Consider the following 21529-nt stretch of genomic DNA (forward strand, 5'->3'; position numbering starts at 1 on the left):
CAAGATGAAGAAACAGGAGTTGAAAAGCCAGGACGACATTTTTCACAGAAGCTGAACGTACAGCATAAAAGATACTCAACCACCAAAAGAGAGACTCTAGGTCTAGCATTGCAGCCCTGAGGTTTATGTTGCAAGCAATTCTTCAGAAACAATTGTTTATACAGACCACAATCCTTTAAATTTCTGGACAAATTTCGAGACCAAAGTACAAGACTATTCAGATGGAGTTTATTACTGCAACTGTTCAAATTACATAATGTATATGTGGCTGAATGAGAAAATTTAATTGCGGATGCATTGTCAAGTTTAAAGTTCAAATGAAATTGGACATTTGAAACGTGGACACTGGACTGAAATGACCTCTGTTGATAGAGGCTTTGTATATTTTATGTTAATGCATGGATCTGGCGCTGTAATAGTTGTGTACATAGATAAGTATAGTAAGCAACGCAAGATGGGTTGAGAAAATGAAACAGTCTTTTAAAATTATCACTGTTCATTTTTCAGTAAGGATGGAGGTGTCAAGAAACTATCATTTTTCATATTATTATTGTGGGATGTTTTAAAATAGGCTTGTGTGTGTGTGGTTAATTTAATTAAATTAGAGATGATTAGACTGCAAGGTTTAAATTGTCAAACTGAGGTGTAAAACAGGCGTTTGAAATGGAGAGGAGTGAACCAGGGTGAAGTCTCAGCAGAGACGGTGTGAATGAAGTTTGCATTTTTAAATAAGTGTTTGATTTTCAAAGGGACATGGAAATTGTTTACAACTGGCAAGATAAATAAGGGAAGGTCATTACCTTGATTTTTTCGAAAAGTGTTGGCCACAATGAGAACATGAAAGATTTTTATAGTCTGGGGAAAAGTAACTTCTAAAGACAATGCTGAAACAATGGAATTTACAAATAAAAAAAGGGAGAAATATATTTAAAAGGAGGGTGGAAGATTGTGTGTGGTGTGGCCGTCTGAGACCTTGAAAGGTGACAGTGAGAAACAGACTCGAGAGAAAAGACACCAGCCACCCTGCAGAAGTTTGCTGTTCTAGTAACCAAAGCTGTTAAAAGCCTTTGGAATTCCATTGTGCAATGGATGCTTGTGGTAATATTGATGGATGACTTTGGACTGTTACCTTAAAGTGTGTGTGTAGTTGGGAGTCTGGTTCAGTAGAAATTTTGGGAACTGTTATAACTGAGTAACTGTAATCTTGTGTGTATGCTTAAATTCTTTTCTTCTCTTGTTAGTAAATGTTTTAATTTAACCGTTAAAATCTCTAAAGGTGGTCGTGCACTTGTTACTCCTGACTTCAGTGCACAAGCCTTCTCATACGAAATACAAATTGCAAAATCGTTGTGATAGTGTGGCCAAGTTTCTCTTGTGGATTTGGTCAGCCTGGCACATAGCACCTGCTGTATCATAAATGTCAAAAGGCGCTGAGGAATGGAATTAAAACAAGGTAAAACAGTAACTTTTCAGCTCTTTGTTGTTTGCTTAGATGGCTAAACTATTGCATGCTGCAATTTAACTATCTATATTCTGGTACATGAGGGGAAAAGATTTATTTATTTCCACTAAGTGGATTACGAAAACTCTTATTTTCCGGGAACCAATAAAAAATGTTCAACAGTTTCTCAAACTTCTTTTCAATTCTTTTATGGCTATGGCATTCCCTCAGTGTTTTATTTTTCCAAATAGCGATTCTTCCAACTCAAGTCAGCAAAACCATCTGAAGCCTCCAGTGCTTTTAAGTTTAGGAGGACAGTTAACAAAGCCTGATGAAAAATTATAACAATTAACAAAGTCATGGACATCTTGGAATTTTAGGGAAAGGCCAGAAATGAAAATTCAAGTAACTAGTAGAATAGATAAGGGAGAACCAGTGTCTGTTGTGTATTTGGATTTCAAGGTGGCTTTTGATAAGGTCCAACATAAGAGGCTAGTCTTTTAATTTTGCCCACATGGGTTTTGGAGGTAATATTTGGCATGGATTGAGAATTGGTTGACAGTCCAGAAACAGCGAGTGGGAATAAATGGGCAGTGACTAGTGGTGTAACAGGGAGCAGTGCTTGGGTCCCAGCTATTCATGATATAGACACAAAACTGGGCAGGGTTGAGAGTTGTGAGGAGGATGCAAAGAGGCTTCAGGGAGACTTAGACAAGTTGTGTGTGGGGGCAAATACATAGCAGATACAGTATAACGTGGATAAATGTGAAGTTATGTTTCGGTGTGAAAAACAGAAATGCAGAGTATTGTTTAAATGGTGATATATAGGAAATGTGGATGTACAAAAGGATCTGGGTGTCCTTGTACACTAGTCATTGAAGGTAAATAGGCAAGTGCAGCAAGCAATTAGGAAGGCAAATGGTATGTTGGCCTTCACTGCAAGAGGATTTGAGTTCAGAAGTAGGAATGTCTTACTGCTGTTATACAGGGCTTTGTGAGACCACACCTGAAGTAGTGTGTGCAGTTTTGGTCTCCCTACCTAAGAAAGGATACATTTGCCATAGAGGGAATGCAGCGAAAGTTCACTAGGCTGATACCGGGGATGGCAGGACTGTCATATGAGGAGAGATTGGTTCGACTGGGCCTGTATTCACTAGAGTTTAGAAGAACGAGAGGTGATCTGATTGAAACGTATAAAATTCTAACAGGGCTAGGCAGACTGGATGCAGGGAGGCTGTTTCCCCTGGTTGGGGTGTCTAGAACCAGGGCCACAGTCTCAGGATACGGGGCAGGCCATTTAAGACTGAGCTGAGGAAACATTTCTTCACTCGAAGGGTGGTCAACCTGTGGAATTTTCTACCACTGAAGACTATGGAGGCCAGGTCACTGAGTACATTCAAGAAAGAAATCGATAAATTTTTGGATATTAGGGGCATCAAGGGATATGGGGAGAAAGCTGGAATATGGTGTTGAGATAGAGGATCAGTCATAATCACACGGAATGGCACAGCAGGCTCAAAGGGCCGAATGGCCTACTCCTGCTCCTAGTTTCTATGTTTCTAAGATACTTCTTCAATGTGAAGGAACAGGAAAATGAATTCTATAGCGTTAGCATGTTCTATGTAGTATAAATCAGTTGTTTATTAAATTCATGTTTAATCGAAATTTTTATGGGTCCTAATTTTTCTTGGTTTTCTTCTTGCTTTATCAATGTAGTTCTTCATCGTTTATCAAAGACCTCATCTCCCCACCACCCCCTTCTAATTTTCTTGGTTCTCTCAGTGACCATGATACTGCTCGCATTTGATTAGCCAGTTTACATATACTTTCAAGACCGACGCACGATTGCGGTGCCATTTGATGATTGATGCCAGTAGATAGTTTTGTCCCTTTATCATTTTGCCTTTCAGGAGGAAGCTAGGGAAACAAAAAATCAGGAGTAGAAACATCTTGAGATAAATTTTTTGATGACAAGAACATTCATATTCCTCAAACATACCAGTTTGAATTGTTTCAGAAGACAGGGAAGTGGCTGTTTACAGAGAGGAACAATTTTAATTAGTCAGAAGCACAAGAAGCACTGCTTCAGATATTTGGTGCTCCTTCAGCTTATAAGGTAACCCAATTTCATTTTGCAAGCTTTAAGACCTAATTTCATCTAAATATAATGCTGCTCCTCAGTTGGCCTACCAGAAGGGACTTGAATCCAACTCAGACAGACACAATAGTGAAATGTGCCCCACCCACTGGGGAAACTAGACTACAAGTTATCAGTAAAGGCTGGTAATTATACTCTCTAGAAGTCGGCAACATATAATTCAGATTCTGTTACATTCAATGGAGGTTCTAATCCCTTCAATTAAATCACAACTTGCATTTATATAGCATCTTTAACATATTAAAAATAGATCCTAATGCACCTTTATCTTGACTGTGTCAAAAATAACAATTTTACATTTTCATTAGGCCACAACAATTCTAATTGTTTCTCAAATCTAGCAGCTGATCATTTTTAGTGGCCCTGGAACAGAATTTTTTTTGACTTGTTCCTTCCTGAATTATTTTGAAAATAACAATTCTGAATGCTGAAAACTACCCAGTGGCTGAAGTTTTAAGTTTGTGTGTCTATTATTCTTAGGCCTGTATAATTCAGGTTTACCCAGGGAGGCGTTGAGTGTCTTTGCCACAAAGGAAGAAGAGGCATCTATCATTTAAAATAAGTGAATGCTCTGGTTTATATTTCCATCATGAAATATCCCAAGAAATCTTGATGTAATATCTGATCATTTGAGTGTAGAATTTCTCACTTCCTTAAAAATCCAACATCTTTTCCTGTTTATTAGAGCATCTGAGACTTTACAAGCTGCATCACATTAAAATAAGCTAATTTAGCTCATTAACTATTTTACCAAGTGTTAGCTTTACTTATATTTAACAAAGAAGTTCAGTTTAGTAGTAAATGTAAAAAGATTACATATTTACTGCTGTGAAAAGCACACTGCAACTAAGTTATATTTTTTCAATCTATGTAAACAAACCTAATCAAAGAGCTCCTTGTGGGTGAGAAGACGTCATCTGTTTTCCACACAGTGAACAGAGCAAGAACACAGTTATAAATGTACGCAAGCAGCATATCTGCTCAATCAACAGGATCAACCAGTTTACAAATGATTTGGCCTTAGGTTTTGCGCCAGCCTTTGCTAAACCACAGCAAATATTTGGGTGGAAGCTGAACAAAAGATCTGTTTGTTTAATACTGTATCTCCCAAAGTACAACCTGGTTCCAGGAACTGGTAGTCAAGACTCAAGCACCTTCTGGTAGGCCAACTGAGGAGTAGTAGCGAGTACCAACAGAAAAATAGTTCAACTGAAAGACATGTTGAATTTATATCAAATGCGTAGTTGGTGTAAATGCTTTTGTATCAACAAAAAGATACATCTGATGACTTAACAGATGGGAGGCATTGTAACTTTGCATGGACCTTGACTCATTGTAGCACATTTTTTTGAAAATGCAGCTTTTACAATTTTAAAATGACTACTTTTTTGCAGAGTAAATAAGTATACAGTAATTAACTTGCAAAGAGATGTTTGACAGTGTATAATGGTCATGTTTTGCAAAACTGTTAGATAAAAGAAGCATTCTGCCCTCGTGCAATTAACGAAATGTGAAATTGCTAACATAGCAGTAATAATAGTCACAGTATATGTCTAGTTGCCACAAACAAGCGGAGTCTCCACTGCCAAGAAGGCATCATAATTATTCGTCTGAGACCAAGAGGAAAACTGAGATAATGGGCCAAACGAGGAATGTAAGATAGCATACCACAAGTTGCTGATTGAAACCTTGAAAGAAACATAACATGATGGCAGGTCAGTGATTGGTCAAACAAACCCTGGGAGAGAACCTAGCAGCAGTGGGCACACATGAAGAGCATCTGGATCCAACGAAACCCCAGGGAGGGTGGAATCAAGAGCCAGCAAACCAAAGAAACCACAGTGAGGTTAGAACCAAGAGCTAATGAACAGAGGAAACCCCCATTAAAACACACAAAATGCATGAAATTCTCAGCATGTCTGGCAGCATCAGTGGAAAAAGAAACATAGTTAACATTTCAGGTCATGGCCTTTCATCAGAATTGGAAAAGTTAGAAATGCAATAGTTTTTGTGGGGTGAAAAAGGGGAAGAGTGGAAAAACAAAAGGAGGGTCTGTGTTAGGTTGGAAGTCAGGAGTCTTTATATGACAAAAGAGTTGCTGGGCAGAGCCAAAAAGAAAAGCATTGGGACAAGAAAAAAAGATGGATCCAGAGGAAGTGTGACTTGCAGAATAATAAACAGCTGCTGTCTGACAGCAAAGCAAGCAAAACAAAATAAAGACCATCACAAAATGGGGGAGCAGAAATTACAGACTGAATTTTTGAACTCAACATCGAGTCAGGGAGCCTGTAAAGTGCTTAAGTGAAAGATGAAGTGCTGTTCCTCAAGTTTGCATTGAGCTTCAATGGAACACTGCAACTGGCCAGGGTCCAAGATATCAGAGCAAGAGCCAAGTGGAGAATTAAAATGGTAAGCCACCAGAAGCTCGAGATTATGTTTGTGGACTGAATGTGTATGGTCCCCAAAGCTGTCATCCAATCAGTATTTGGTCTCTAAATGCAGAGGAGACTGCATGGTGAGCAGTGAATACAATATATATTTAGGCAGATCTGAAGATTGGACAAAATATAAAGAACAGCAAAGAATGACAAAGACTAATAAGGAGGGAAAAATTGAGTATGAGAGAAAGCTAGCCAGAAATATAAAAGTCCTACTGTTTTTATAAATATTTAAAAAAGAAACGAGTTAACAAAGTGAGCTTTGCCTAAGTGAGTCTGGAGAATTGATAATAAAAGACAAGGGGATGGCAGATGAATTGAACAGGTATTTTGCATCAGTTTTCACTATAGAGGATACAAGTAACATCCAGAAGCAGCTATAAACCAGGAAATGGAAGGGAGGGAGGAACTCAGGAAAATTACAATCACCAGAGAAGCGGTACTGAATAAATTGTTGGAGCTGTGGCTGACAAGAGCCCGGAGCCTGTTGGTCTTCATCATAAGGTCTTAAAAGGAGTGTCCAGTGAGATAGTTGATGCATTGGTTTTAATTTTCCAAAACTCCCTAGAATCAGGGAAGGTTCCATTAGATTGAAAGATAGCAAATGTAACTCCATTATTTCGAAAGGGAGACAGACAGAAAGCAGGAAACTACAGGTCAGTTAGCTTAGCATCTATTGTAGGGAAAATATTAGAAACTATTAAAGAAGTTATAGCAGGGCACTTGGATAAGCTCAAAGTCATCAGGCCTTGAGTCAACATGGCTTTGTGAAAGGGAAATAGTGTTTAACCAACTTATTGGAGGTCTCTGAGGAAGTAACAAGTGCTGTGGATAAAGGGGAACTGGTGGATGTACTTAGATTTCCAAAAGGCATTCAATAAAGTGCCACATCAAAGGTTATTGCAGAAAATAAAATCTCATGGTATAGGGGTAACATTGGCAATGGTAGAAGATTGGCTGGCTAACAAGAGGCAGAGTAGGCATAAACTGGTCTTTTTCAGGTTGGCAAGATGCAACAAGCAGTGTGCCACATGGATCAGTGCTGGGACCTCAACTGTTGCAGTGCCAATCGAGCAGGCTGCTTTGTCCTGGATGGTGTCAAGCTTCTTGAGTGTTGCTGAAACTGTACTAATCCAGGCAAGTGGGGAATATTCCATCACACTCCTGACTTGTGCCTTTTAGATGGTGGACAGGCTTTGAGGAGTCAGGTGGTGAGTTAATTTGTTGCACGATTCCTAGCCTCTGATGTGCTCTTGTAGCCAGTATTTATATGGTTAGTCCAGTTCAGTTTCTGGTCAATGGTAACCCCCAGGATGTTGATAATGGGGGATTCAGTGATGGCAATGCCATTGAATGTCAAGGGGCCATGGTTGGAATTTCTCTTGTTGGAGATGGTCATTGCCAGGCACTTGCGAGGCACAAATGTTACTTGCCACTTGTCAGCCCAAGCCTGGATACTGTCCAGGTCTTGCTGCATTTGGACATGGGCTGCTTCAGTATCTGAGTCATCGCGGATGGTGAACATTCATCAGTGAACATCCCCACTTCTGACCTTATGATGGAAGGAAGGTCATTGATGAAGCAACTGAAAATGGTTGGGCTGAGGACACTATCCTGAGGAACTCCTGCAGTGATGTCCTGGGCCTGAGATGACTGATCTCCAACACCCACAACCACATTCCTGTGTGCTAGGTATGACTCCAACCAGTGGGGACTTTTCCCCCGATTCCCATTGACTCCAGTTTTGCTAGGGCTCCCTGACACCACACTCGGTCAAATGCTGCCTTGATGTCAAGGGCAGTCACTCTCCCCTCACCTCGGGAGTTCAACTCTTTTGCCCACGGTTGAATCAAGGTTATAATGATGAGGTCAGGAGCTGAGTGGCCCTGGCAGAACCCAAACTGGGCATCAGTGAGCAGGTTATTGCTAAGCAAGTGCGACCTGATAGCACTGTTGATGACCCCTTCCATTACTTTACTGATGATAGAGAATAGAATAATGGGGCGGTAATTGGCCAGGTTGGAGTTGTCTTGCTTTTTGTATACAGGACATACCCTGGACAATTTTTCACATAGCCAGGTAGATGCCAGTGTTGTAGCTGTACTGGAACAGCTTGGCTAGGAGCACAGCAAGTCCTGGAACATAAGTCTTCAGCACTATTGCTGGAATGTCGTCAGAGCCCATAGCCTTTGCAGTACCCTGCCTTTAGCCATTTCTTGATGTCACGTAGAGTAAATTGAATTGGCTGAAGACTGACGTGTGATGCTGGGGGCCCTCTGGAGGAGGCTGAGATGGATTATCCACTCAGCCCTTCTGGCTGAAGATTGTAGCAAATGCTTCAGCCTTATCTTTTGCACTGATGTGCTGGGCTACTCCATCATTGAGGATGGGGATATTTGTGGAGGCTCCTCCTCCAATGAGTTGTTTAATTGTCCATCACCATTCATGACTGGATGTGACAGGACTGCAGAACTTAGATCTGATCCTGAGGGGTCTTGACAGGTGGATGTGGAGAGAGTGTTTCCTCTTATGGGAGAAACTAAATCTAGGGGTCACTTTTTTTAAAAATAGAGGGTCGCCCAGTTAAAACAGAGATGAGGTGAAATTTTCTCTGAGGGCCCAAGTCTTTGGAATTTTCTTCCTGAAAAGATGGTGGAAACAGAATTTTTGAATATTGTTAGAGGTGGATAGTTTCTTGGTATGGAAGGGATGCAGATTTCAGGTTACTGTCAGGTCAGCTGTGATTTTATTAAATGGCAGAGCAGGCATAAGGGGCTGAATGGCCTATTCCTGCTCCTTGTTCGTATAGTAAATTGAAAGAAGCACATGCTTCACCTGAATGGAATGTTTGGGTCCTTAGATGGTGATGACAGGAGATAAAAGGGCAGGTGCTACAACTCCTGTGCTTGCATGGAAAAGGTGCCCGAGGAAGGCGATGGGGTGTTGGGGGTAATGAGGAGTAGACCCGGTGTCACAGAGAGTGGTTCCTTTGGTCCCTTTCAACTACGCACTAAGTTATTGAAATACTGTTATCAAATGCATAATGCGGAGTGATAATTCCAAAGACAACACTGCTATTCCTCTTGGATATAAGGAAAAAGGTCTCTTGAAACTTAAGTTTTCCATACAGACAATACTAGAAAAAAAGTCATACTGATGATTTAAAAGGATTATCCCAACATACAAATTCTAAGGTTGCACAATATCCTACATGTATTCTGTAAAAGCTAAATCACCATGATGTCCCATATAGCAGCGATCATATGATTGAATTTCACATTCAGTTTGAGGGGGAAAAGCATGGGTTCAAGACTAGAATTTTAAGCTTGAAAACGGGCAATTATGAAGGCATGAAAGCAGAGCTAGCCAAAGTAAACTGGCAAGTTAGGTTAAGGGGTAGGTCAATAGAGGTCCAGTGGCAGATATTTAAGGAGATATTTCAGAATACAAAGAATAGATACATTCAAAATAGAAAGAAAAATTCCAAGGGGAGGACCCGCCATCTGTGGTTAACTAAAAAAGTTAAAGATGGTACCAAACTTAAAGATGAAACATATCATTGCGCAAAGATGGTTACCAGGTCAAAAGATTGGCCGAACATAAGAAACATCAAAGAATGACTCAAAGATTAATGAGGGAAAAATTAGAGTATGAGAGAAAACTAGCTGGTAATACAAAGACAGATGGTAAGAGTTTCTATAGATATTTAAAAAAGAGTTAACAAAGTGATCGTTGGTCCCATAGAAAGTGAGTCTGGGGAATTAATAACAGAAAATAGGGAGATGGTGGATGAATTGAACAGGTATTTTGCATCTTCACTATAGAGGATAAAATTAACATCCCAGAAATAGCTGTAAATCAGGAAATCGAAGGGAGGAACTCAGGAAAATTACAATTGCCAGGGAAGTGGCACTGAGTAATCGGGAGCATTTCCTGCTACGTGGAGCATATTATGGGACATGATGACGTCACGCATCATTCATGACATCACACCGGTTTACAATAATACCGTACACAGGTGAGTCAAAAAGTCAGGAACCCCTCATTATTTTAGTGTCAATTTAAATACCAATTGAGGCAATTAACAAGCTGATTGGAATAATACAGCCAGAAAGCAATAATACATCTCCACAGTGAGATTTACGTCAGGTGGGGAACATTTGCTTTTAAGGGCAACCTTGTTTGGGCAGGTTTTTTTTTTTACCTGCAGCTGAGAGCAGAGTCTGAGATTTGCAGTTCAAAATCCTTTGACTGCAGAGACTGATCTTTTCAGTGGGCAGAGTGACATTTTGGATATTCTCTCTTGAGGACTCCCCCCATCTCATTCAGAGGGCTGTTTTGATAGTTAATTGAATATTCCCCTGCCTGTAACTCAGGGGAGAGGGGTGAATACTCAGACAGATGGGGATTGCAACCTTTGTTACAGACATAACCTCCAGTGAGGATGATTAGGAAGCAGGGGGTAGGGTAAGTGGAATAAAGGATCAGATGGAGGTTCAGGATGCTCTGGGTCCTCAGGAAGGGGACAGAGCAAAGCCAGACCCCAGTGGTCAGGAAGAGACTAGAAACCGTCATCAGAAGTGCAGGCAACATTATGCAGCACTAAGGGTAGACAGGCAGCGATTCAGCTATCTGCAACTGTGTTAGGCTCAGGCTTTCAAGTGCAACTGGTAATCATTTTGTGGGATGGTTGCAGGGGAGATCTCGTCAAACTACCTTGGGGGCCACTTGATGCCTATCGCCTAGAAGGTGACAGTGGTGCTGAACTTTTCAGGCAGCCTGCAGGGACCTGACTGGGATAACACAGCCTACTGTACACCATTGCATCAAGGTGTCCACAGATGCAATGTTCTGGAGGGCAGGCAATTACAGTCTTCACGCAGGATGCCCAAAGACAGAATGAGCGATCCCAGGGATTTGCTGCCATTGCTGGTTCCCCCAGGGTGCAGGGAGCCACTGATTTCACACATGTAGCCAGCAAGGCTCCTGCAGGACAGCTGTGCATGTTCATAAACAGAAAGGGGTTCCACTCAATGTGCAGCTGGTATACAACCACAAACAGCAGGTTATGCAGGTATGTGCCAGATATCCAGGCAACAGCCACGATGCATACATTCTTAGGAATTCTCAACATCCAGACCTTTTCACCAATTCAGATTCGTTGGAGGGATGGCTTCCAGGCAATAAGGGCTATTCTCTCAAGAAAAAAGCAAAATGCTGCAGATGCTGGAAATCTGAAATAAAAACAGAAATTGCTGGAGAAACTCAGTAGGTCCGATAGCATCAGTGGAGATAGAAACAGAGTTAATGTTTTGAATCCGTCATACAGACTCAAAACAGATCTGTGGGTCTGGAGTCCCATGTAGGCCAAACTAGGTAACGACAGCAGATTTCCTTCCCTAAAGGACATTAGTGAACCAGATGAGTTTTTATGACGATCGACAATGGTTTCAAAATAAAAATACCTGGAAAAACTCAGCAGGTCTGGCAGCATCTGCAGGGAGGAACACAGTTAACGTTTCGAGTCCGTATGACTCTTCAACAGAACCAAGGAAAAATAGAAGAGGTGAAACATAAGCTGGTTTAAGAGTGGTGGTGGAGGAGACAAGTAGAGCTGGATAGAGGGCCAGTGATAGGTGGAGATAACCAAAAGATGTCACAGACAAAAGGACAAAGAGGTGTTGAAGGTGGTGATATTATCTAAGAAATGTGCTAAGGGTAGAAAACAGGACAAGCAAGGTACAGATAGCCCCAGTGGGTGTGGGGTAGGGTGAAGGAATAAAAGTTACAGATAAAACAACGGATGGAAATACATTTAAAAATAGAAATAGGTGGGTAAAGAGTTATTGGAAAAAAAGGGGGGGGGTGGGGGGAGAAAAAAAAAAAAATCAGGAAAGGGGGTGGGGATGGAGGAGAGACTTCATGATCTAAAATTGTTGAACTCAATATTCAGTCCGGAAGGCTGTAAAGTGCCTAGTCAGAAGATGAGGTGCTGTTCCTCCAGTTTTCATTGCGCTTTACTGGAACAATAGAGCAGGCCAAGGACAGACATGTGGGCATGAGAGCGTGTGTTGAAATGACAAGCGACAGGGAGGTCTGGGTCATGCTTGCAGACAGACCAAAGGTGTTCTGCAAAGCAGTCACCTAGTCTGCGTTTGGTTTCTCCAATGTAGAGGAAAACGCATTGGAAGCAACAAATGCTATAGACTAAATTGAGGGAAGTGCAAGAGAAATGCTGCTTCACTTGAAAGGAGTGTTTGGGCTCTTGGATGGTGAGGAGAGGGGAAGGGGCAGGTGTTGCACCTTCTGTGGTTGCATGGGAAGGAGCCATGGGAGGGGGTTGAGGTGTAGGGGGTGATGGAGGAGTGGACCAGGGTGTCCCAGAGGGAACGATCCCCGTGGAATGCTGTGTGTGTGTGTGTGTGTGTGTGTGTGTGTGTGTGTGTGTGTGTGTGTGTGTGTGTGTGTGTGTGTGTGTGTGTGTGTGTGTGTGTGTGTGTGTGTGTAGGGGGGTGAAGGGAAGATGTGTTTGGTGGTGGCATCATGCCGGAGATGGCGGAGGATGATCCTTTGAATGCGGAGGCTGGTGGGGTAATAAGTGAGGACAAGGAGGACCCTAACATGTTTCTGGGAGGGAAGGTGTGAGGGCGGATGGGCGGGAGATGGGCCAGACAGGGTTGAGGGCCCTGTCAACCACCGTGGGTGGAAAACCTTGGTTAAGGAAGGAGGAGGACATGTCAGAGGAACTGGTTTTGAAGGTAGCATCATCGGAACAGATGCGACGGAGGCGAAGGAACTGAGAGAATGGGATGGAGTCCTTACAGGAAGCAGGGTGAGGAGCTGTAGTCAAGGTAATTGTGGGAGTCGGTAGGCTTGTAATGAATATTGGACAGTCTAACACCAGAAATTGAGACAGAGAGGTCAAGGAAGGGAAGTGTCAGAGATGGACTATGTGAAAATGATGGAGGGGTGGAAATTGGAAGCAAAATTAATACATTTTTCCAGCTCCAGACAAGAGCATGAAGCAGCACCGAAGCAATCATCAATGTACCAGAGAAAGAGTTGTGGGAGGGGGCCGGAGTAGTACTGCAACAAGGAATGTTCCACATACCCCATAAAGAGACAGGCATAGCTGGGGCCCATGCGGGTACCCATAGCCACACCTTTTATTTGGAGGAAGTGAGAGGAGTTGAAGGAGAAATTGTTCAGTGTGAGAACAAGTTCAGCCAGACGGAGGAGAGTAGTGGTGGATGGGGATTGTTTAGGCCTCTGTTTGAGGAAGAAGCGGAGAGCCATCAGACCATTCTGGTGGGGGATGGAGGTGTAGAGGGATTGGACGTCCATGGTGAAGAGGCAGCGGTTGGGGCCAGGGAACTGGAAATTGTTGATATGATGTAGGGTGTCAGAGGAATTATGGATGTAGGCGGGAAGGGACTGGACAAGGGGAGAGAATGGAGTCAAGATAGCAAGAACTGAGTTCTGTGGGACAGGAACATGATCGTTCTGCCGGGACAGTTCCTGTTTGTGGATTTTGGGTAGGAGGTAGAAGCAGGCCATCCGAGGTTGGGAGACTATCAGGTTGGAAGCTGTGGAGGGAAGATCTCCAGAGGTCAGTAACAGTCCTGGAAACAATGGCTTGATGTTCAGTGGTGAGGTCATGGTCCAGGGGGAGGTAGGAGGAAGTGTCTGAGAGTTGATGCTCAGCCTCTGCAAGGTAGAGGTCAGTGCGCCAGACAACAACAGCACCACACTTGTCTGCAGGTTTGATGACAATGTCAGGGTTGGACCTGACAGAACGGAGTGCAGCAAGTTCAGGGAGAGACAGGTTAGAGTGGGTGAGAGGATTAGAGAAATTGAGACGACTAATATCACGCCAACAGTTCTCAATGAAAAGATCAAGAGAAGGTAAGAATCCAGAGGGAGGGGTCCAGGTGGAGGGAGAATATTGGAGATGGGTAAAAGGACCTGTTGAACGGGGAGAGGACTCCTGCCTAAAGTGAGCAAGGAGACAAAGGCAGCGGAAGAAGAGTTCAGCATCATGCCGAGCCCGAAATTAACTGAGATGAGGGCGTAAGGGTATGAAACTAAGTCCTTTGCTGAGCACTGAATGTTCAGCGTCGGAGAGGGGAAGTCAGGGGGTATGGTGAATATGCGGCCGGGGCTGGGATTGGAAGACGGGATGGGGACAGAGGGACAGGCTGGGTTGGAGGGTCCTGGTATTGATGAGTTGTTGGAGCTTGCATTCCTTTGCACCTGAAAGAAAGAGACAAAGTTTCTTGTTGAGGCATCGGATGAGACGAAGAATAAAATGAAACCGGGACACGCGCAGCTTTGAAAAAGGGTGCGGCGGTGTTGCTGGAGGGAGAGGTCGAGTGTGTTAACATGGTGGCACATGGCACTGAGTGTGGATCTCAGAATGTGATGGGAACAGCAGTCCGAGAAACGTTTTATGTCCCGGAGATACCTGTAATCCTGGGTGGGTTCGAAACATGAGGGGTGGAATTTCAGTTGAAATCCACGTGGGGTGAGTCGAAGACGGAGACAGTCACTGAGAAAGGAGATATGGCTGTGAAAGCAAGTTTTAGTAAACACCTTGTCAAACATCAAGAGAGAAATGGAAAGCAATGAAGGTGAACAAGGCAAAAGAGAGATACAGAAATCCTGTCGGAGAGAAGAGCAATACTTTTTCAAGGTAGGCATTTCTTGAAGGGAAGTGGCAGTCAATTAAACACCAAGATAAAAGCAAAAAACTGCAGATGCTGGAAACCCAAAACAAAAAAAATACCTGGAAAAACTCAGCAGGTCTGGCAGCATCTGTGGAGAGGAACACAATTGTATGACTGTTCAACAGAACTAAGTAAAAATAGAAGAGAGGTGAAATATAAACTGGTTGGGGGGGGGGGGGTGCGGGGGACAGGTAGAGCTGGACAGAGGGCCAGCGACAGGTGGAGATAACCATAAGATGTCATAGACAAAAGGACAAAGAGGTATTGAAGGTGGTGATATTATCTAAGGAATGTGCTAATTAAGGGTAGAAAGCAAGACAAGCAGGGTACAGATAGCCCTAGTGGGAGTGGGGTGGGGTGAAGGAATCGAAATAGGTTAAAAGGTAGAGATAAAACAATGGATGGAAATACATTTAAAAATAATGGAAGTAGGTGGGTAAAGAAAAATCTATATAAACTATTGGAAAAAAGTGGGGTTGGCAGGGGGGGAGAATCGGAAAGGGGGTGGGGATGGAGGAGATGAAACAATGGTTTCATGGTCATCATTAGACTTTTAATTCGCGATTTTTATTGAATTCAAATTCCACCACCTGCCTTGGTGGAATTCAAATTCGAGTGCCCAGAGCATTATCCTGGGTCTCTGGACTATTAATCCAGCAATACCACTACGCCATCACCTCCCTAGTTTTGTTTATTCACAGGCCTTCAATGCATACCAACATCACGAAAGAGGAATGTCACCCATGTGCTCTAATTCTTGACTAATGTGGATATCTACTAACACATTTATGAACGCTCCGATGCAGTGTTCCCCCTTTGCTTGTGGCTACACTGGAGAGGGTTATCTGATCTGCTGCTTTCCTTGCCCTGGATGACTTTGGCGGTGGCCTTGAGCAGCTGGGCACTCCAGCAGACTCTTGCAAGACACATGCGAGTCTTCAGTCAACGCAGCAAAGGTAGCAGCCTGTGTCAATGGTCGATGAATGGAGAAGATGCTGCCCCATCAGAAGCTTCACGTCATCACCCAAGGTTTCATAGTGTCTGTGGAGTTCATTCATGCATGTCAAGCCGTGAAAAGGTTTACGTGAGCCCTGTGAAAGGGGTGATGTGTCAAGTAATGTGATACCTGATAACCCCCTTACTGCTAAGAACTTCCAGATGGAGGCAGCTGCTGCTCATCCCCCACCACTAGGACGGGCTGGTCCTTCCTGCCAACTGGTGAGGTTCCAGCAGCTGAGTGGGCCAAGCTCCTGGTTCTTGTCGTACTGATTCTGGGCCTGAGCTCAGAGCCAGGGCAATCATGTGCAGGTCAGAGTGCTTCCCAGCAATTGCATCTGCACTAAGGTCGCTTTACCCCTCCACAATAGCTACCAGTCTGTCTATAGAGGAAGATTGGCGCTCTGAAGAATGGGTGATCGCAGTGCTCATAGCCTGGATGGACACCTCCACAGTCCCAGCTCGAGCACACAGCCCCTCTGGTACACAAAGCAAATCTTCACAGACCTCGCGCTGAACACCCAACATCTGCCACCTTACGGACAACTCCCGAAGCTCATCATCCGATTCAGAACACTCCTCCGACTACCTGAGGCTTGTTCCACCATTCTCCGGCAGCTGCATGTGCAAATGTGAAATGCCCTCACCAGTCTGTGCATCACCCTTGTTCGACACACTGAACCCCGCCAAAGTGCCAGTATCTGCATTGGTGCTGGGTGCAGAGAGAGGATGTGACGCTGCACCTTCCAAGGGATCCTCGTCGGAAGAGGGAGGGAGGTTGCTGCACGGTTTCTGCTGCAGCCAGCGCTAAGGAGGCTTCTTCTGTGACAGAGAAATCAGTAAGGGGGTAATCGGGTATCACATTATTTGAAGCATCGCCCCTTTACACAACTCAAACTTTTTCACGGCCTGACATGCATGAATGAACTCCACAGACACTATGAAACCTTGGACGATGGCATGAAGCTTCTGATCATGAAGCTCCACGTATAAGATACATGCACCAAACACACTGCATGTTTCCTAACCTCCTTTAAAACAAACCAACCATCTCCTCTTATCACCCAGTCTGATACTTTTGCCATCTCACCAGAACCAGGCTTCCCTTCAATCTCGCCACTGTCTGTACTCCTAGTTGTCTCGGGCTCCAGCAAGGCCAGCACTTTCTCCTCATAAAGGAGTCAGGACATCCATGTGGGGTATATCCCTGCCTGTGCAGGCTCACTCAGGCATTCTGGGCTCACTTCTCATGGAAAGATTTGACACACAAATGCCAATCTCAAACTGTCACATGCCCTGTCTCAATCCCATTATCAGAGCAGCAGTTGCCCAACTGAAGCCTATGCTTAGGCGTCGCAAGGTCATCCTGCCAACCACCTGCTGATGGCTTGATCATTGCTTGGAATGCCAAATGGCATGGTCTAGGACAGCTGTGCCCTTGTGAAAACAATAGTTTGGATGAGCAGCTACTCTTGAATATCTCCTTCATTCACTTGAGACACCTGTACTGGACAAATAGTGTTCATACTGATGCCATACTTACCCTTGCTGATCTTATGAGGTCATTCAACCTTCTGTGACACTGGGACCAGGTTATCCTCAACATCAACACTGCTGTCATCCTCAGCCACATCGTCCCATGCAGCATGAGTCTGCCTGGGCTTCCTCTTCTTCCCAATGTTTGCAATTGGATCTTCATGCCTCAACTGCATGGAGGAGGGCACCAAGGGCAATTGAATTTCCTGAGCCTGGGGCAGCTTTGCCCCTTTTGGAGAGCATCTCCCCAATTTCTGATGGCACAGATATCTCTGCATGGAAATATTTAATATTTAACTTCTCAATGTCTGAAGGTGGTAGACTTGCTGATCTATGAAAATGTTGCCACCTATGAAGTTTTAGATAGTTAGCAGACATAAGCTCAAAATAGACATAACTGTATAGACTACAAAAGTCAAAATTCTTCATACGCAGTTTCTGCTCTTCAAGGATCATGATGGGTCACCTGACACACTGTCCTATGCCAGGGGCCTTTTAAAGAGCTGTTTCTGGGTCACAGCCTGCTGCTTCAGAGACCGGACATCCCACCCTTCACCACAGTGCGTGGGATGAAGGTCCATAGCCCACTCTTGCCACCAATTGGCAGCAATTAGCATATTATCAGACGCTCTCCAATGGTGGTCCTACAAGTTTGACAACTTCCGTGAGCAGAACCAGCTGTTGGCGAAAGCATTTTATCCAACACAAGAAAACTACAAGCCAGTTAGCTTAACACCTGCCATAGGGCAAATGTTAGAAGTTAAAGACGTTATAACAGGGTACTTGAAAAAATTCAATCTAATCAGGCAGAGTCAACAAGGTTTAATGAAAGAGAAATCATGTTTAACCAATTTATTGGAGCTCTTTGAAGTAACATGTGCTGTGGGTAAAGAGGAACCGGTGGATGTACTGTCCTTAGATTTCCAGAAGGCATTTGATAAGATACCACGTCAAAGGCTATTGCAGAAAATAAAAGCTCATGAGGGCAACATATTGGCATGGATAGAAGATTGGCTAACTAACATGAAACAGAGTAGGCAAAAATGGGTCTTTTTTTGGTTGGTAAGATGTCATCAGTGATGTGCCACAGGGATCAGTGCTGGGGCCTTAAATTTTTACAAATTATACAAATGATTCAGATGAAGGGACTGATGGTATAATTGCTAAATTTGCTGATGACACAAAGATAGGAACGATAGTAAGATGCGAAGAGGACAAAAGGAGGCTACAAAGGGATATAGATAGGTTAAGTAAGTGGGCAAAGACCTGGCAAATACAAAATGTGGGAAAAAGTAAAACTGTATTTTGGCAGGAAAAATACAAAAGATATTATCTAAATGGTGAGAGACCGCAAAGCTCTAAGATATGAACATATGAAATAGGACCAGAAATAGGCCATTCAGCCCCACAAGCCTGCTCCACCATTCAATAAGATCATGGCTGATCTGTTTGTTTCAAATCCACATTCCTATCTGCCCCCCAATAACCTTTGATTCCCTTGCCTAACAATAATCTATCTACCTCTGCCTTAAAAATATTCAATGATCCCACTTCCAATGCCTTCTGAGGTGAAGAAGTTGCACAATCTTCAGAAAAAGTTTCTCCTGATCTCTGCCCTAAAAAGGGCGACACCTAATTTTAAAACAGTGCCCCCTAGTTCTGGACTCACCCACAAGAGGAAACATCCTTCTCACGCCCACCTTATCAAGACCATTAAGGATCTTGTATACTTCAATCAAGTCATCCCTCACTCTTCTAAACTCCTGTGGAAACAAGCCCAGTCTGTCCAACCTATCCTCAAAAGACAAACTGCTAATCCCAGGTATCAATCTAGTAAACCTCCCCTGAATCGCCTCCAATGCATTTACATCCTTAAATAAGGGGACCAAAACTGCACACAGTATTCGAGATGTGGTCTGGCCAATGCCTTATATAGCTGAGGCATAACATCCTTACTTTTATATTCAATTCCTCTCATAATAAAGGATAGCATTGCAATGGCTTTCTTGATTACGTGCTGTACCTGCACACTTTGTGACTCATGTACTAGAACACATAGATCCCTCTGCATCTCAGAGTTCTGAAGTCACTCTCTCCAATGTATTCACATCCTTCCTATAATGTGGCGCCCAGAACAGTATGTAATACTCCAGCTGAGATCTAACGAGTGTCTTATATAAATTCAGCATAACCTCCTTGCTCCTGTTCTCTAAGCCCCTATAAACAAAACCCAGGAGACTATGTTTCATTAACTGCTCTCTCCACCTGTCCTGCCACCTTCAATGATTTATGCACATATACACCCAGGTCTTTCTGCTTTTGCACCACCTTCAAAAGTTCACCCCTTACTTTGTATTGTCTGTCCATGTTCTTCCTATCAAAATGCATCACCTCACTTTTCCACATTGAACTTCATCTGCTTTTTTATGCTTCCTGCCATAGTGAACTACATCACATTTTCCCACATTATACTCCATCTGCCAGACTTTTGCTCACTCACCCAACATGTCTATATCTGTCTGCAAACTCCTTATGTCTTCTTCACAACATATTTTCCTACCTATCTTTGTATTGTCTGCAAATTTAGCTACAATGCCTTTGCCCCACTCATCTAAGTCACTGATGTAAATTGTAACAAGGCCAGCACAGATCCCTGTGGGACTCCATTCGTCACATCCTGCCAATCAGGAAAAGACCCATTTGTGCAAACTCTGTCTTCTGCTAGCCAGTCTATCTTCCATCCATGCTAATATGTTACCCTCTGCACCATGAGGTTTTATTTTCTGCAAAAATTTTTGATGTGGCACCTTATCAAATGCCTTCTGGAAATCCAAGCAGTGAGTCTACAGGCTCCCCTTTATCCACAGCACATGTTACTCCTTCAAAAGAACTCTAATAAGTTGGTTAAACAGGATTTCTCTTTCACAAACCATACTGACTTGTCCTGATTACCTTAAGCTTTTCTAAGTGCCCATCTGTAACCTCTAACGATCGATTCAAACACCTTCCCCACGATGGACATCAAGCTAAATGGCAGATAGTTTCCTGTTTTCTGCTTCCTTCCCTTCTTGAATAGAGAGGGGTTATATTTGCTACTTTCCAGTCTGATGGAACATTTCCAGAATCTAGCAAATTTTTGTAAGTTAACACAAAAGCAACAACAACCTCATTAACCACCTCTTTTAAGACCCTAGGATGAAGTCCATCTGAACCCGGAGACTTCTCAGCCCACAGCTCCAACAATTTGCTCTTGACCACTTACCTAAAGATTGTAATTTCAGCAAGTTCCTCCCTCCTTTCCACCTCCCGATTTACAGCTTTTGCTGGAATGTTTTTTGTATTGTTTCATGAAGATGGAAGCAAAATATTTGTTCATTTCATCCGCCATTTCCTTACTAAACTGTTAACTTCCCATTCTCACTCGATTGCAATTCACATTAATTCTCGCAGCTAGCTGTGTTCTTCTAATCTAGAGGGTCAACACTCACTTTACTTACTCTTTTCCTTTTAAAATACCTGTAGAAACTCTTGCTATCTGTTTTGACATGTCTAGCTTGCTTCCTTGCATACTCTAATTTCTTTCTCCTGATTAGCCTTTTAGATATTATCTGCCATTCTTTATATTCTGACCAATCATCAAACCTGCCACTCATCTTTGCAGTCATATGCTTTTTCCTTAAGTATGATGCTTTCCCTAACTTCTTTCGTTAACTACAGATGGTGGGTCCTCCCTCCAGATACAGAGGGATCTGGGTGTCCTTGTGCATTAATTGCAAAAAGCTAGTATATAAGTACAAGTAATTAGGAAAGCTAATAGAATGTTATTGTTTGTGAGGGGAATTGAATACAAAAGTAGGGAGGTTATGCTTCGGTTACACAGGATATCAGTGAGGCCACATCTGGAGCAGCGTGTGCAGTATTGGTCTCTTTGGCTAAGGAAGGATGTAACTGCATTGGGAGCAGTTCAGAGGAAATTTACTAGACTAATACCGGGAATGGGTGGGTTGTCTTAGGAGGAAAGGTTGGAGAAGCTAGGCTTGCATCTGCAGGAGTTTAGAAGAGTAAAGGTGACTTGGCCGAAACATAAAAGATGGCACGGTCTTGACAGAGTGGATATGGAAAGGATGTTTCCTCTTGTGGGAGAATTTAGAACTAGGAGGTCACTGTTTAAAAATAAGGGGCCACCCATTTAAAACAAGTGAGGAGAAATTGTTGAGGGTCGTGAGTCTTTGGA

At 43.2% G+C, this 21529-nt stretch overlaps 1 protein-coding gene across 8 annotated transcripts in view; it reads right to left on the minus strand.

The window, feature by feature from the left end:
* The window catches only part of LOC121292617 (60 kDa lysophospholipase-like), a 124085-nt gene that overhangs the window by 85117 nt on the left and 17439 nt on the right, over window positions 1-21529 (minus strand). The window lies entirely within an intron of this gene.

This window comes from Carcharodon carcharias, chromosome 20 (assembly GCF_017639515.1).
Source record: "Carcharodon carcharias isolate sCarCar2 chromosome 20, sCarCar2.pri, whole genome shotgun sequence".
Lineage (NCBI taxonomy): Eukaryota > Metazoa > Chordata > Chondrichthyes > Lamniformes > Lamnidae > Carcharodon > Carcharodon carcharias.